We start from the raw sequence: 18,843 nt of genomic DNA, 5'->3' as shown, positions 1-18,843 counted from the left end.
GGAGTAAAAGTTAGTAAGAAAGGAAGTAAAACAAAATTGCAAATGCCCTTCATCCACAAGGGAGCAGGGAAGACCCATTACATACCATGGGCACAGATGGACAAGAATAATCTGTTGAAGTTATTGCCCCCACTGTTAGGAGGGGTGGGAAAATGGATACATGCTTATGAAAAACACATTGCAATGGTCCCACTGGCTATAGGGACGTAAAGAGCTTGTAAGTATCCGCTGTGGGAGATCAAGCAGACGGGTGTGGGTGAAGGCAGGTTTCCCGGGAGTAACAACAAATTGTGACCACCAAAATGGGTCAGCCTTCAAAACGTGAGGGCCCAGGTGTGGGATGCACTGCAGAGGACCTTCCCTGATATCGCAGATTTACATTTGGTGATGCAATGAACCATGGGGCACGAGGAAGAGGCTGTGCAGTATATTCTCCGGGTGCAGGACATGTGGAGATTGGAGATGGGCATGGCTTGGGACCAATTAACCTCCCATTTCTATTTTATTATTAAAAGAGGCCTCCCCAAGGAGGTACAGAAGGCCCTATATAACATTGCTGGGATAGAAGCCAAAGGCTGGCCTGAAATTCAGAGCATTATAGTACACCATTGTAGGAGGATCAAGGAAAGAGAAAAAGAAATTGCTCAGAGGAGGTTGGCAGACAAGGCCAAACTTGTACAAAATAAACTGGTGAAGGTCGCTGTGGTGTTAATGATTTCAATAAGGCACACACCCAGGTCTCGCCTAGCATGTAGTGTGCAATTATATACTTATTTTATTTGTGTCTATAAGTTCAATATTCTGAATGATATACCACTCATATCACACCCTTCTCAAAATACCCCCTTTGTCACACTGGATCAGGAATCAGGCTAGTTTGTAATGGTAAATATGTATTTATTTATTTATTTAATATTCAAATCACACATACATTTTAATATATATATATTACATGTACGCGGTAGCGTCCATCTAGTTATGGTTAAGTTGGTGTTTCCATAGGAAGAGCATTTTTTGGGCGGCTTATAACTTCGCTCCCTCTGGACGAATCCTCACTAAACTGTGCAAAACATCTATATGGCCCACTCTGAACTTTCTTGCAAAGTTTGGAGAGGTTTGGTCCAGGGGGGGCAAAGTTATAGGGGGGGACCCTAAACTTGTGTTCTTTCCCATAGACATAATGGGAAAAAAAATTGCGCACGCCTACAGCCCAAACCGCTGGACGGATTTACACCAAATTTACGGCAGGAGCGGGGACTTGGACCCGAAAGCGTGCTTTTGCAAATTTGGTATAAATCCGTCCAGTAGTTTTTTTTAAAATGACCAAAATGTAAAGCAACAAAAATTAGTGATATCTCCGTTCGCTTCGCGGACGGACTTCCCGGTTCGCTCCACGGACAGTGCCCTGATTGGTCGAGCGGCTTGTGCGATGTCCACGGACATCCGACGTGTTCGCTGATTGGACGGCGTGGGGTGTGGAGCGCGTCAGATTTTTGGTGGCGCCCGACATCTTGCATTCGCGGATGACCGCGGACAGCGAGGTGAAACTTGGTTTAAAAATTGTATTTAGTGGAGTGTGTTGGTGTGTAAGAGTATTTGAGGAGGGTGGGGGAGTATGAGATAGGTGCAATGTTGTATTTTTTTTATGTGCTAGACACTTTTGTTGTGTTCGATTTGTCTGCGGACAACACGGCTGTTCTGAAATGTTCGTAAATAAACAGAATGGATTCGGTGTCAAGTTGAAAGTGTTCTAAGAAGATGCTTGGGGTCCTGGAATGTTCGCAGGGGGTGTCCTGAAGACGTCTGTATTGTTCGTTGTGAAGCTGAAAGTGTTCTAAGAACACTCGCGGTGTCCTGAAATGTTAGAACATAAAGAAAATAGGGGTGTCCTGATGACGCTGTCCGTATCGTCCTCTGGCAAGTTGAATGTGTTCTAGGAACTTCCTTGTGTCTGTGGATATTAAAATGGTTGAAATGCTTGAATATATGGGTGTGATATGCTGTGTTGGTTGTGGCCAGGGTATAGAATGTTGGGTGCATGGCCATTTGGCCATGCACCCAAGACTCTATGCCCTGGACACAACCACCGCAGCATACCACACTCATATGCCATGCACCCAAGAGTCTATGCCCTGGCCACAAGCACCACAGCATATCACACTCATAGTGGCTTATAACTTTGGGCCAAAAACAAATTTATAAGGAACAATGTTATAAGCCAGTATGGGTGTGATATGCTGCAATGGTTGTATTCATCATGTTATACTTACTATTTGGTTTAGTAACGGGAGTCCATGTTTTTCATGTTCATTTCTGTGATAAAAGAAAATAGCATGTTAGTATTAGTATTTTATAAAGACTTATTACATTGTAAAATCACATTGTTTTCTTTTTTTTACCCTCATATTTAGTAGATGACAAACCAGAGTACTGTGCAATTTGCTCAGTTTCTGTGTTTGTTGCTAAAATCATTGGGTCCTTGGGAGAAAAAAAATCCATGTTGATTTAAAAAAAACCTTTTTCTCTTATGCTACAGTTTATTTGTTTGTTTGTTTTCAGTGTTTACTTGTTGTTTCTGGCTAATGCTTTATACATTGGATTGTTCCAGTTTTTGGGAGCAGTAAGATATTAGGTATTTGTTTGGATATTGTAAAATTTTGGAGCAATTAGATACCAGTAGGCGTATTCTTGCTGTTTATTTTTTTATATAATTTCATGGTATTGCTTTATCTATTTGGATATTTCTAAATTTTGGGACAGTTAGATACCAATTGGCATATTCTAACTGTCTATTTTTTGCTCTATTTGAGTGGTATTAATTTATCTGATTAGTTGTTGTAGCTTCTTTGGGCAGTTAGATAGCTTTTGGAATATTGTGACAGTATATATTTTTTTACTACAAGTGTACTTAAGGTTTAAGTACAGTTTAGTTATCAAAGTTTGGTTTTAAGAACATTAAATAAGCGTTTGTAAGATTTGCTGGCAATCTCTGCTTTAGAGTAATGGTACTATCATTACATTCAAACCATCCAAATTTCTTTTTTATATATACAGTGTAGTGTAGACCTTGTGATTTATGAATGGTGACTGCGTATGCAAGAATTGGAGAAAATTGTTCTCTGTGTACATACATGTCTTTGAAGAGAAGGAATCGAGCTGTTGAGCGTCCTATTCTTTTTACTTCTGAACGTTTGTCAAAGAGAATATTGACAAACTGAATTTTGTTGTCACGTGGGTATGTTTGAAAGCCAACAACTGTACCCAGTGCTCCATTAACTAGTCCTTGGTCCACGTCAAGGTTACGTTTCAGCATTACTCTGCAATTTAAGGATAATTTTAATATTTTTTCCAAGCCTGCTGTGTTTGAGATTGATTTTTCTAAACTATTTAGTCTTCTTGTGGCTTGGTCACACATGGGTAGTGTCATACCATGTACATCTAGTTTGTCTGTGGCACTAATTTCCATTATTGGTTGCATTTCTTTACTTAACATTATTTCATTGAATTTGAAACAGCTTGCAAGAGTTGGCATTAAGGCCATACAATTGACATTTTTGTGGGCTAATTGTTCCATAACATCTGTAGCACATGCATTATCACCATAAAGTGCATGAATGTGCCGGGTTTTCAATATTGCTTCTGCTTCTTTAGAAAGTATACCAACTCTGATACTTTTTAAGATGTTGGCATAAGTGAGATCTGCAGATTGGCACATGTTTTCTGTTAATTCACTGTATTGGAAATGTTGCCAAAGGTTGACATTTCCAATGCTGCCAACAGTTTTACGGCAGAGTTTGTGCCCTAATGTTTTAAAAATAGGCACACCTTTACTGGTGTCAATTGAAGAAGATCTCCGAAAACAATAATGTGTTTTCCTGCAAAGAGCTCTTCATAGTTTGTTTTGAGTACTTCTTGTAATCTGAGGTGAATCAAAGCCAACATTAGGTTGGAGACCATGCTCACTTCATCTATTAGTAGCATTTTCATTTGTTTCAATACTCTGCGTAGTTCCATTGCAGCTTCTGCAGAAAGTTTTTAATAGTCTAATTTGTTTTGGTGTTCTACGCGCAATAGTAGTAATCGGTGTAACGTGACACCACCTATGTTGTAGGCAGCTAAACTAGTGGGGGCAGTGACAACAGCTGACAGTTTGTTGTTTGTCAATTGTTGAAGGAACTTACTGATGATTTTGATTAGGAATGTTTTGCCAGAACCAGATTCAAAACTGACATACAGTAGTATAGGTTTATAATTATGACAGGAACATTCTTTATTTTCATGTTGTACACCATGTGCAATTTGTTTTGTTACTTCTTGAAAAATGCTACATTGCTCATTGTTTAGTTTTGATTGCAGTATAGTTAAGTCTTCTTTATCTTCATACTGACACATGGTGTTTTTTACTTCTATCATAGCTAATTCTGCCTCATTTATTATTAGTGGTATGCTAAAGCTATACAATTAAAACAGTTGTTTCTTCTACCACATCTAAATTCTAGCGGCTGAGTTGGGTAATTTGTGTGGTGAAAAATTGGAATTTGTGGGCCATTCTGCCAGTAAATCACTGTTTAAGATGGGAGGATTGTTGGTCAGAATTGTGCAGAATCTCTATTTTTAGGCACAGAAGTAACATGAATTAACCTTAGAGTGTGTTTGAGTAATAATTCAAATATCATGGTACAATCTACTTACTTTTTTTCTAGAATGAGCCGTTTGCTTCTTAGTTGTTCTTTGTAATTCAAATTCGGCTGCTTATTTTCAGGAGAATGGTCTTCACTGCAATTGTAAAAGAAAGAAATGAGTAATTCGGTTTGTATATAGCAGTGTTTTTAATTTAGACATAGATTTTTTAACTTGAAATGCTCAGCACCTTCCTCAAAACCATTAAAACTATCTTATGACTAACTGTAGGAAAGAAAATATCTTTACTATGGCTTGTCAAAATCATAATGTACCACTGTATACCACTATTCCTGTAACTAAGCTTTTCCACGTAATAGTGAGTCCATGTGATAGCCTGCTTTTCCACGTGAGAGGCAGTCAATGTCATAGCCTGCTTGTCCTATATAAATGTAAGTAATTATATAAACTAATAAAATTAAAATCAAGTATGTGTTTGTACAAATATTATTCTTTGAGATTTGATGATAGAGTGTGCATGTAATTTTGTTTGATCATATGTAGTCTATATATTTTATTTAAAAAATGTTAGTTTAACATTATTTGCGTGTGTGTGTGTGTACGAAGAAATTAAACTGTATAAAGGTTTGTAAGTCACAGTTCATTTTAGGAGAATGAAAAAATTGTTGCAGATTCATTTTACAGATTATACAAGGTAAAAGTCGGTTAGAAAATGTGTTCATATACTGTATAGAAAATATGCATACCTGTAGTTTGTGTTCATGCATATGGATATGGACGAAGCTGCAAGTAGAAATCTTGGAGACTTGTCTAGTATTTCTCGTAGATCATGCTTGCCAATGGTATGAGACTTGTAGTCCGAGAGATTAACCGTACATTTGCAGTGCTGATCTATGATGATGCAGTTACATGTAGAGGTCTTGGATTTGATTGGTGGATGGTCATGTGATTTCTTAGCTACATCCAATGAGGGAATGGCACAGAGAGTGAAGTGGAAATGGTCGAAGGGCTGTCCATGTTACGATATGTTCGCGGACATGGCGGTAGTTCTAGGACACCGCATATTACATCCGGGGAATTTGGGGTAGGTAGGCATGCAAATGAGATTGAATGTAGCAAGGGATTGGTCAGTAAAGTTTAGTGAGTGTGTTGTGCTAGGAGAGGCTTTCTCAGATATTCTTTTTGCTGAGAGAAGAACTGATAGCTATGGCTGAGTGTTTTAAAAAACAGATTGTGTGGTTTTTGGGAGACTCGTGGATACATTGGTTGAAGGTGCATGCAGAAAGCTGTGGAGTATCTATAGATCTATAGATCTTGGAACATGTGGAAGTGCACTGGCATGGAGTGCGTGGAATGAAGTGGCTGGACTTGCTACCTCTCTGTGCAACTTTGAAGATAGAGGAACATCCAGACATAATTGTAATTCATTGTGGAGGGAACAGTTTAGGACATGTGTCTGGAATTTCTTTGCAATTTGCAATGAAAGAAGGACTTCAGAAGATCATGGACAAGTTTCCAAACTCCAAAGTAATTTTTTCACGGATTGCGCAGAGACAAATGTGGCTTCGTTCTTTCTCATGTGGTCCACAAATGGAGAAAGCAAGGCGTAATGTCAATAAGGCTGTTTGTGCCTTCCTAAGAGATTTTGGCATGTCCTCTTTTCACAATGAAAATATTATGTTTCGTAGTACATACATTTTTTGCATAGATGGAGTCCATCTTACCTATGTCGGCAATCAGATTTTTCTGAGAAATGTACAAAATGCATTGCGACCTTTTTTATAAATGCAGCATCCATTTTGAAGTAGGTGTTAACTATTTATAATTTTTGCCATACAAACACCTCCCAGAGCCACCACTTCCTCCCAGAGAAAAATACAATGGTTACAATAGGGTAGCATCCCAATTTTTTTTATGTTCGCGAACTGTCCGCGGACTTTCAAGAAATAGAAAGGGCCCTGCGTTATTTATCTTTACTTCTGTTTTTTAACTGTGAAAGGCGGCACTGAAAAGAGCCGTATTTTTTTTTGATTTTTGTTATTTTGTATTTCTTTTGGTTTTTTACTTGCGACACACTAGGAGAGGAGGGGAAAGGCGGGTAAAGGGGGGGACACCAACCACAGGGATAAGAAAGGGCAAGCTGAGAGAGGAAGATGTAGAGTGGGTTTTATTTGGGTAGTGAGCAGGTCTTCTCGTGCTCTGAGACGATAGTCTCAAAAGCACTGCGAAGTCGCTCCCCCCTGCAGAGTATTGTGTCACAGTACATACATACAACTGTGACCCTCGAAAGGTAAGGGTCCTCAGAATTCTGTATGGCCTGTGAGGCAGCTTGAGGAAGACGCTGTCCCACAGAGGTGTTCCTTGTGGTGACAGGATCAGAAACGGAGGATGAAGTAGAGGCAATCAACCTACTACGCTCTTCGCAAGGTACAACCTTGCGAATGGCCCCAGTGTGGAATGAGTTCAGGTGTCGCTTCATGGTCGTAGTCCCAAAGCTATACGAACCATGCCTCCCGCGACTGAGTACCATTTTGCACTCATTGCTGGTGACACGGTTCGCACGAGCCTTAGGACCATTCCCATGAACGGTAAACAACCGCCACACCCAAGAATCACGCCGAGGGCGGGTAGTAGGGTTTTCCTCTACCTCATTCTCGTCATCCTCTTCTTCCTCCTTTGTATCCTCACTCCTGTTCCCCTCTTCAGGCCCTTGGGGAAATGGTGGTGGGGGTGGGGGTGGTGCTGAGGCAGATGTAGCACCAGGTGGCAATAGTGCAGCCATGGATGTCATCGGCTTGGAGATGGAAATCTCAAAATCTGCAACGTATGCAGCAAAATGCAGTGTGCTCTGTGGAATAGCCAGAAACACAATGAGAATGAGCTCTAGGGTGTGGTCTTTTATAGGGGTGCTTGTGCACGGTTCGCGGACATGCGCGCCGTCCGCAAGACAAATCGAACACCAAAAAAGGTTCAAAAAGTCACAAAAACTATGTGGAAACTTAGGATTAGTATGTGGGATTTGTGGTATGTTGAGTTTTTAATGAGAAATATTGTGGATTACTTGGAAATGTACTTTTAAAGTGTTCGGGGACACAAACAGTGTCCGCATTCAGAACACGCGATCAGCGTGGGCGCGGTCACATGATTGTTCCATGAGCATGTTCGCTAAGGTAGCAGCCGTCCGCAGGACACCCAATGTACGGACATTGTTTTGCGCATGCGTGTTCTACGGACAGTGTTCGGGTCATGAACTAATTAAAAGTGCGTCACACGTAAAACGAACAGTTACGGACAGCCGTTTGTTCTTAGCACAGTTTAATTTACTTGTGCACAATACGGACACACATAGCGTCTCAAGCACACCTCCATTTTCGTTTATTTACGAACAATTCAGAACACCACGAGTGTTCTTAGAACAGTTTCAACTTGCTAGCGAACACTACGAACAGGCATAGTGTTCTTAAGGACACCTCCATTTTCGTTTATTTACGAACATTTCAGGACACTACGAGTGTTCTTAGAACATTTTCAACTTGCATGAGAACATTACGGCCAGATATAGTGTCCTCAGGACACTTACATTTTCGTTTATTTACGAACATTTCTGAACAACCGCACTGTCCGTGGACACCTAAATTGGTTTTACCACAAAGAACTGAAAGTAATTACAACACAATGTAAAAAAGTAACTTTATTTAACATATATAAACAATTTATGACTGAGAAGGTGGGGCAGAAACGGAAACAAAACCAGGAGAATTAGGGTTTTCAATATAAGTGGGATCAGGTGAAGAAGGGATGGAAATCTCATCAAAACGTTGTGGTCCATGGAGAGAGTTTGGACCTGAAGTCCTCCCAGCGCTTCTTGACATGTTGGAATTTGCGGACTGCCACCCCCTCCGCGTTGATGGCAGTCACGATGTCCGTCCAGATCCTGGTCCATCCTTCCTTGTCGGCGCGCAAACTTCCGAAGAGGGCATCATACTGCCCCAGGACTTGCTCCACCAGGACACCAACTTTGGTGGCAGTGAAGCTGGTGGCCCTCTGCCTCTCTGGCTGAGGGTTGCCAGTGGTCTCAGATGGTGGTGTGCCTGACATGGCAACCCCAGAGGCAAGTGTGGGTGGGCAACTGGGTCCTGGGGCTGGGCTGTGGAGCGATGGTATCCCAGTCGGGAGTCTTCAGTTCCAGCAGGGGTGGTCACAGCAACTGCACCCCTGGCTGATGTGCAGGCAGCAAATAGCAGGGCACATGGGCAGCAGGCAGGCAGGCAGGAGCAGATGGCAGGTGGGAGCGTGCTCGGGGCTCTTGGGGGCAGGAAAATGGCCTTCAGGGCAGGAGCGTGGTCTTCCGTGTGTTTTCGCGTGACCAGCTTGATATGGAGTGATTTGGCACGTGAAAATCTTGCACGTCAGCGTGTAATTCGAGGAAAGGCCCTTAGCGCGTAAGCCCGTCAGCACACGCACGCAATTCCATTGGACGAAAGGCCTTAGCACGTAGGCGCGTAAGTTAAATTACGTGCACGGGCGTTTCACTCATAGCACGTGATGACGGAGCACATGTGGAAAAACTGCACCTCCGAGTGTCATCGCGTGTATTTGGATGAAAGCGCTCGCGTACTCGCCTCTCTGACGTGTACGTTTGGGCCGGTTTAAAAGCTGCGTGTAGGACCCCATTTCCTTGTATGTGCTTTTCGTGGAGAGCGAGTGGGTGAAATCTGTACTTCTTTTCGGTTCACATGCGATTACTTCACAGCGTTTCTAGTTCGTACTCCCTGTTACCTCTGACAGCTATTTTCAGAATTTTTCTTGGGCCTGTTTCCTCAAACAGAGTTCACTTCTCCTTTTGTCCTGTCTCCTCAGACAGCGTATGATTCTTCTTTTGGCGGGGGTGTTGCCAACGCACACACGTGAGTATTTTTCACGTTCTTTTTCCAGGCAGACAGTAAGTTCCGCACGTACTTAGCAACTGTGCTTGCCCGTGTGTCGCCTTCCCCTTCAGAGGTCATTGTAGGCTGCGTGTATTACGCGTACGCTTATTTTTGTGTCTCTGGGTGCCACAGCATAGTGCGGGTTCATTTATTCATGCACGTGGTCTACGAGGGGTTGCGTGCACGTTTATTTTTGATTTTGGGCAGCCTGTGCGTTGCGTGACCCGTCATATTCCCCCAGGGGTCACAGACAGCCTTGTTAGAGCACTAGGGTACGAATTCCATCTTGTATCCTACCCCTTTGACCCCCAATTGCCCAGGACAATAGTTTACTGCAACTCCCATATGTACAACAACATCAGTGCCATGGCTGGGAGGCGAGCATGCGGTAAGGGAGGCAAAGGTGGCCGACCCTCAAAAAGTGGGCATGGTGGGCGCGGTAGGGGACGTGGCCGAGATTTGCAGGGTGCCCCTATGCCCCCATGTGTGGAGGAACAATCAGGGACACCCATGTCCCCCCCTTTGGTTGAGGGAAACTTGGCTGAAACCATCCAAGCTCAGCCCCTGTTGGACCAGCCCATTGTGGCACCTGACCTGGCACAGGATGACTCCCTGGCTGACTTTCAGGTCAGCAAGTCGAGGCCACGTGTGGCAGTGCAAGTTGTTGTCACCAATCCACGTGTATGTGAGGCAGCTATGTCATCTGCTGCCCCAAGTATGCAGAGTGGGGAAACTGCAGCCAGGACAGTGTCAGTCCCAGTCCATCAAACTGACGTTCCCCCTGCCAACATTACCCTGCAACCAATGTCTGCATCAAGGACTATGGTCATTGTGGATTCCCACACTCCTACTACCCAGTCCACCGGTGATTCTGCCCCTACTGACCAGAGCAGCGTAAGCCACTCTGGCTCTGCTCCACCTTTAAAGAAGAGGAAGAAGGGTGCTCTGGCACGACAGGATGAGACCCCAGGCACGGCTACACACTCTGGTACCTCAAGGAAGCCTTGCTTCAATGATTCGGAACTTGATGCACTTTTGAGCTATGTGTTGGCACATAGCCACGAAATGGTGGTGACTGCAGGGTCCAAGACCACACCTGGTCAACGTAAGGCACACTGGCAGACCATCGCCAACTGCATAAGTGCCCTTGGATTTGTGAGGCGCTCAGCTGATGATTGCTACAAGCGGTGGAACGACCTGAAACGCAGAGCAAAGAACAAGCTGGCCTCAAATCATGCCTCTACTCTGGTGACTGGCGGTGGGTCTCCACAAGAGGACAACGAACTCACTGAACATGAGTCTGCTGCTGGGACCTTCGTCACAGAGGAACAGATCCAAGGTGTGGGAGAACTACCCGATTATGACACATTGTCCGGTGAGTGCCCATGCGTGTGTGTGTAATGCATGTGTATGTTGTTTGGGTGACGGGTTCTGATTGAGTGGCAGGTGAGTGTGTGTGTGACTGAGTAGTATGGGTCACCCATGTGCTTCATCCAAAACATTCCGCAGCCTTGAATTTGGGTGTGACAGTATCCCTTCTGCCCACAGTAGTAATTTAGCGCAACATTACAGCAGTTGCCCTTGAGGTGGCATCATGCAACAACATTGTTTGTATTTTTCAGTGTTCTTTCAGGCTGTTTGTTTCAATTTTCCCACTTTTGCAACGCATTCCTCAGCCCTATTGTGACATATGTGACATGCTTCTGTCATTGAAGAACCCCACATTGGCCCACATGTGTCGCCTTTGTAGATGAATGATTTCACCATTAAGGCTGAATGAGTATTGTCCTGATCACATGATGTTTTTGGGCCTGTTTGAATGTGGAACATGCTAGTTGTTTCCTGTCATGTTGAAGTGCACAACCATTGATGTGTACATGGCCCTGCAATCACTGTATTTTTGTACACTGGATGTGTTGCAGTGTGTGGCACATGGCGTATCTTTTCACACTATGTGGCATTTTTCATCTCTTCCTGTCCATCTCACATGGATGGGTGACAGTACTCATTCACTGACATATGGATGTACTTGTGGAATGTACCATGGCTATGGCACATGCCATTTGTGTGATGGCATGTGTCATTTATGTGTATAGGACATGCCACTCACAGGCCAATGTGTGATGGGAGTGCTACCCAGCATGCAGCAAATGTGTTGCTCTTCCATATTGGTGTCATCAGTGTCTGACTTTTGCCTCCCCTTCCAACTCTGTGACAGTGCATGCATGAGAGGGTTATAGTCATGTGGGACATGTGTAAATCATCTACTGGTTCTGTAGCTTGTCAGGCCTATTTGTGTGCTATGGTGCTAATGCCTGTTTCCATTTTTTGTCTTTCATGTTTTTGCAGGGGATGACGCACTTGATGCTGATGAGGTTGAGGAGATGGTGCAGACCCAGGAGGAATCTGAGGCACAACCGGCCACCAGTGGGGGACGTGGTGGTGTGGTGGTGGGTGGGAACCCACACTTGCTGCAGACGATTCTGTCAAGGGGTGTCTCTAGGTGCACCTCCGCAGACCTCTATTCAGGTGCTGATTCGGATGATGAGACCTACGTGGCTTCGCAGGTAAGTGTTTCTGGAAGGGATTCTGTTCTGTCCAACCCACCTGCACCAGGGGTAGAACCCTCTATGGGGATGTCAGTGTTGGTTAGTCAGCCTTTGGCGGTTACGGGTACGGGGTCACACACCACAACATCTAATCCTGTTCCTGGGCCAGTAGATCAGAGGGGGAATGCAGTCCTGCAGCCTCAGGTAGTGCCGGCACAGCAAGGCGCAGATCGCCTTGCCCCAAACAGGTGTGGTGCCCGCCGACGTGGTGGGCATACGCCACCAGGCAATACCGCATGGGAACGATCCATGTACAGTATGGCAACCCAACAGACAGCATCAGTTGAGATGATGGCTCAAGCAATGGAGAGGGTGGCCATTTCCATTGTCCCCCCTGAAAGGCAGATGGAGCAACTAAAGCAGGCAACAGACTCCATTTGCCAATCACACAGGGAGGACATGTTGGCGTCCAACAGGGACAGACGGGCGGCACTGGAGACTCTATGCCAATCGATATCAATAGAGTCCCAGGGCCACAGGGAAGCCCTGAGGGTAGAACTCCATCACCTCAGGGAGACTCTTGTTGACCTTGAAACTTCCACTAACTTGAGGACAGAACAGCAGCTGGAGCGGCTCACATGTTCGCTCTCAGCTGAGATGCAGGCAACTCGGGAGGAGATCCGGGCATCACGTCAGGTGCTGCATGGGTATCTCCGCACTATAATCCTCCAGAACAAGACCTTCCACACCCGCATGCTTGCTGCCATGGAGGACCTTACCAGGGCTGTGCGTGGGCTGCCTCCCATAGCACCACCACCTCCTGTGGCAGCAGCAGAGGGTGTTCAGAGAGACAGCAGCAGTTCTTCCACATTGGCATAGCCGTGCAGGCCATGAGCCCATGGGGTGTTTTTTTTTTCCCAACATCCACACAGGCGGCTGTTGGTGCGCACCCTGTCCTCGAACCTCCTGGGTGGCCTCTCCCCCACCCCCGTCCCCCACATGGCCATTTTTGATTTTTGATTTTTGATTATTTGATTTTTTATTTTTTATTTTTTATTATTTTTTGACAGTGTGTTGCCTTGTGTGTCTCCCGTGGGCATCCACTGTATCCCGGCTGTACACATGCAGGCTTGTCCTGAGTTTGGCTTCAATACTTGGGTTCGTGAGACACACACCCCTCCTGCTTCCCGTTTCCATGGGCTTGCAAAGGGTGTGACCAAGTGACAGTGATGTACACAGTGATGTTGGGCTCCCATGAGCTGTGTGGGCAGTCTGTAGTCAATACTGTGTAGACATTCCTTGTGTATATTGTTGTTGTATTGTACACTGCATGTTGTAATTATGTATGCTTCTGCTTCCATGTCTCCCTCTAAATTTGCAGGTTCATTCCTCATGTCTTCACAAGGCCGTCTACTTTGGAGATGGATTTCATGTTGTATGCAGTACACAGACAAGTTTTGAAGCCTGCAAGGCTACAGTTGGAAGGGGGCGATGTGGTGGCATATTCAGGTTGTAAGACTACGACTACTTTAACTTAGTACTGTCATGTTTTAGTTATGTTTGAGCTTGTGTAGCTGCATTGTATTGTTGGTAAGTATTTGGTCATGTGTGTTGTTAGTTCAACATTACTGGGAGCATATTGTGTGTGGCCAGTTTCCATTAGGGACACTGTACTTTGTGACACGTGTCAGGTTTTCGGGATTGCTTTGTTTGCTCTCACATAGCATGACATGCCATGGTGTGTTGGGTGGCGGTGCTGGGGAGGGGTTAGGTGACATGGCATTGTTCTCATGTTGTATTTTGCAAGGGGGTAATGCATTTAGCAGCATATGTGTCTTTTGATGACACAGCATTGGTGGTGTTTCTGTAGGTAGGGATGCACACATTGTGACACTTCCAGGTGACCAATCTCAGGCTGGTATGGTTGTGACAGTTGACTGTCCCTTATGTCAACATCATTGATTGTCAGCTGGTATGTGGCAGGGCTGTGTGCACTCCACAGGGGTGTGAGTCTAAGTGAAGTAATTAGCCACCAGCTACGTTTGGGCTGCCTCACCCCGTGCCTTTTCCACTCCCATGCGCAGTGGGCGTGCATGTGGTTGGGGATGTGGGGGCACCACCATGTCCATCGGCAAGCCCCGGCGTGTTGCAACGTTGTGCAGGACACATGCTGCCACTACGATCCTGCACACTACTGGGGGAGCATATAACAGCTGCCCGCCAGAACGGTCAAGGGAGCGAAAGCGTGACTTGAGGACTCCGAATGTGCGCTCCACTATGCCCCGGGTTGCAATATGGGCTTTTGCGAGCACCTTTATGCTGCGCGGGTCCACGTACGCCTGCTTCCTGCTGGCGTACGTGTTTCCGGATTAGCGCATCTTTTTTGGCGCTTGCGTGTGGGCGTTCCGCACATTTGCCTCCTGTACTTCCCCGCCCACCCCAGTAATAAATGTACCCCGCTCGCCCAGGCCCAATCGCGTGTAAAACTTCCAGCGAGCCCCTGAAATACACGTACCCCGCTCGCCCAGGCCCAATCGCGTGTGAAACTTCCCGTGCACCACTGAAATACACGCTATTTTTGGCACAGCGGGTGTCCGTGTTTGTCGCGTACCCCTTTGCACGTCATTTGTCCTAGAGGGCCACAGTTTGGGACATTCATCAGAGCTGTATATACGTGCTTTTTTTTAGCGAACATTTTTTAATGCGCAGGGACGCTACCGCCTGCCTTCCTTCGTGTGGCGGACATGTGTTGATGTACATAGTTGACTTTTAGTTTGTGTCATGAGATCGCCATTTCACTGCTGGGGGGTGGGGGTGCAAGGGGACATGAGTGGGACATGAGTGGGGGCCTGCTGGCAGGTGCCCTGCACTGCTGGGGGGCGGGGGTGCAAGGGGACATGAGTGGGACATGAGTGGGGGCCTGCTGGCAGGTGCCCTGTACTGCTGGGGGGTGGGGGTGCTGGGGGACATGAGTGGGGGCCTGCTGGCAGGTGCCCTGCACTGCTGGGGGGTGGGGGTGCTGGAGGACATGAGTGGGGGCCTGCTGGCAGGTGCCCTGCACTGCTGGGGGGTGGGGGTGCAAGGGGACATGAGTGGGACATGAGTGGGGGCCTGCTGGCAGGTGCCCTGCACTGCTGGGGGTGGGGGTGCTGGGGGACATGAGTGGGGGCCTGCTGGCAGTTGCCCCTCAGTGCTGGTGGGTGGGGGTGCAAGGGGACATGAGTGGGACAGGATTGGGGGCCTGCTGGCAGGTTCCCTGCACTGCTGGGGGGTGGGGCGCTGGGGGACATCAGTGGGACATGAGTGGGTGCCTGCTGGCAGGGGCCCTGCACTGCTGGGGGGTGGGGGTACAAGGGGACATGAGTGGGACATGAGTGGGGGCCTGCTGGCAGGTGCCCTGCACTGCTGGGGGGTAGGGGTGCTGGGGCACATGAGTGGGGGCCTGCTGTCAGGAGCCCTGCACTGCTGGGGGAGGGGGTGCTGGGGGACATGTGTGGGACATGAGTGGGGGCCTGCTGGCAGGTGTCCCTGACTGCTGGGGGGTGGGGGTGCTGGGGGACATGAGTGGGGGCCTGCTGGCATGTGCCCTGCACTGCTGGGGGGTGGGGGTGCAAGGGGACATGAGTGGGGGCCTGCTGGCAGGTGCCATGCACTGCTGAGCGGTGGGGGTGCAAGGGGACATGAGTGGGACATGGGTGGGGGCCTGCTGGCAGGTGCCCTGCACTGCTGGGGGTGGGGGTGCTGGGGACATGTGTGGGACATGAGTGGGGGCCTGATGGCAGGTGCCCCTGACTGCTGGGGGGTGGGGGTGCTGGGGACATGAGTGGGGGCCTGCTGGCAGGTGCCCTGCACTGCTGGGGGGTGGGGGTGCAAGGGGACATGAGTGGGACATGAGTGGGGGCCTGCTGGCAGGTGCCCTGCACTGCTGGGGGGTAGGGGTGCTGGGGGACATGAGTGGGACATGAGTGGGGGCCTGCTGGCAGGTGCCCTGCATTGCTGTGGGGTGGGGGAGCAAGGGGACATGAGTGGGGGCCTGCTGGCAGGTTCCCTGCACTGCTGGGGGGTGGGGGTGCTGGGGGACATGAGCGGGGGCCTGCTGGAAGGTGCCCCTCAGTGCTGGGGGGTGGGGGTGGAGGGGGTCATGCGTTGGTGATCAGTAATGCAAGCTGACATGTGGCTTGCCTGGGGGACATGCCCATGGTGGATGGGCTGCCTGCGGGACATGATCAGGGGTGCAGGGTAGTCCCCTGTGGTGTGGGCTGCCTGAAGGGGCCGTGGAGGGTGTAGAACGAACACCTGGGAGGAGCCACACTGCCAATTGACGTGTAGGACTCCACGGCACCCCCGAAATACACGTACCCTGCTGAAATTGCGTGTGAGACTTCCCGTGAACCCCAGATTTACACGTACCCAGGCCAATCGCGTGTGAAACTTCACGCGAACCCCAGGAATACATGCACCCCACTCGCACAGGGCCTATCGCGTGTGAAATTTCCCGCAAACCCCAGATTTACACGTACCCCGCTCGCCCAAGGCCAATCGCGTGTGAAACTTCCCTTTGCACCCCCCGAAATACATGCAAACGCTATTTTTGACACAGCAGGTGTCCGTATTTTTCGCGTACCCCTTCGCACGTCATTTGTCCTAGAGGGCCACAGTATGGGACATTCATCAGAGCTATATATACGTGCTTTTTGTTAGCGCACATTTTGGCGCACATTTTTTTCATGCGCAGGGACGCTACCGCCTGCCTTCGTGTGGCGGACGTGTTTAGGCCTGTGCGCGTCTTCGCCCGTGCGCTGGTTTGCCCTATTCGATTCCATGAATACGTGTTGTAGGTGAGCGTGTGGGCATTCTGCGCACTTGCCTCCTGTACTTCCCCCATGACGCCCACATTTTCATGCGTTGTTCCCCATTCTGCATGTCACGCCCCGTGTTACGCCTACTTTTGTTATGTGCGCCACGCTATGTGCGCTTTCGCTGTGGCCGTAGCGCACGGCGTTAGATGACTTGTGTGCCGGCGTGCGCCATGCAGATTTTCAGCGCACATCCCAGATTTTACTCGCACGGACTTCCATGAATCGATGTGCGTGGGTTTTGCTGCGATTTTCGCACTTGCACTGCGATTTGCACGGTTTCGCACGCTTGCGCGGGAATTTTCCGTGCACATTAATTCCATGAATCGGGCTGTCTAAGTTTTCTGGGGTTATGTTTGTAAGCAGTATTTCTTGTTCCATTATGGTATTATTAACTTTTTCATAACCTCGTCCACTGCAATGTATGGCAATTGTCTTTGTTTGCTTTTGTTTGTATGCTTCTTCATTAAAGTATGGTTCTGTGCTCGTAGTGTGACTCCGTTCACCTCCACAGATACTTAAGAAGTTATTTCTGTTGACATTTCGTTTATTGAGAAGTCTTTTTTGTAATTAGTCATTAGTTTTGTTAGTGGTTTCATTTTGTTTAACACTAAAATAAATAACTTTCTTTTGAGAAGGATTGCACTGTCTATCAACGCTTCTAAGATTAATTTCCTCCGATAGTTTTTAAGGGTTGAGTTTGATTTCTCTCCTGTTTTTATAAGATTTTGCAGGACTCTGTGACAGAACATTTTTGCTAAAATACTTTTTTTGGTATGCTTAGTTTGCACTATATCAATATTTATAGGAGCAGTTTTATCTGTAGTGGTAGCTGATTTTTGTTACTTGTTTTGTAGTTTGTTTTACAATATGATAGAGGAGGCAATTTTTCTGTACTTGAAGCTTGTTTTGTTTCGCTAAATGACTGTATTAGCTGTTTTGTTTTAACTTTCTTTTACAAATTCTGCTAGAGATGGATACTTGTTTTGGACACTTCTATTTTCATTTGCTCTGTTTCTGTGTTGCTTTCTACGGACTTGATTTTTGGTAGGCATTCTTTAGGGTCTGTTGAAAAAAATGAAGAAGGTATGGGTTGGGGTGTTCTTAATGTATGTGTGCTGTTTGCATGAGTGTGTGAGTAAGCGAATAAAGATGTATGTAATGGTGCGTGATTGTGCATTGGGCAACTACAACTAGTTGGGATGGCTATTCTTGAATTTATGTGCTACTAAACTGGGGTTCACATGATAGTAGAAAGTAAGCTGGTGGTGTGGAGAAGTAGAAATAGTAAATCTAATGGTATACAATTAAAACAGTTGTTTGTTCTATAATATCAAAACTCTAGGGGTTGAGTTGGGTTATTTGTGTGTCGAAAACTAAGAAATTGTGTGTCATTCTGCCTTTAAATCTCTGTTTAAGAAATGGGGATTTGTAAACAGAATGCTGCACAATCTCCATTTTTAGACACAGAAATAGCATGAATTAACCTTACAGTGTGTTTGAATAATAGTACAAATAATATGGTGGTATTCAACTTACTTTTTTTCTGAAATGAGCAGGTTTCTTCTTAGTTTTTCTTTGTACTTCAAATTCGGCTGCTTCTTTTTAGGAGAATGGTCTTCACTGCAATTGTAAAGGAAACAAATAAGGAATTGTGCTTGTTTATAGCATTGTTTTTAATTTAGACATTGAGTTTTTTAATTGACATTGACCTCAGCGCCTTCCTCAAAATCATGAAAACTATCTTATTCACATAAGATGTGTCGCACCAGTTGAATACATATCATATGTTCTTAATGCATAAACTGTATTGTAATGACTAACTGTACCAACCAAAATCTCATTTGTATGCCTTGTGGAATTCATAAT

This window comes from Ambystoma mexicanum, chromosome 6p, assembly GCF_040938575.1.
Source record: "Ambystoma mexicanum isolate Mex_15411 chromosome 6p, UKY_AmexF1_1, whole genome shotgun sequence".
NCBI classification, from domain to species: domain Eukaryota; kingdom Metazoa; phylum Chordata; class Amphibia; order Caudata; family Ambystomatidae; genus Ambystoma; species Ambystoma mexicanum.
The sequence above is the reverse complement of the archived record's forward strand: the minus strand, read 5'-3'. Positions refer to the sequence as shown.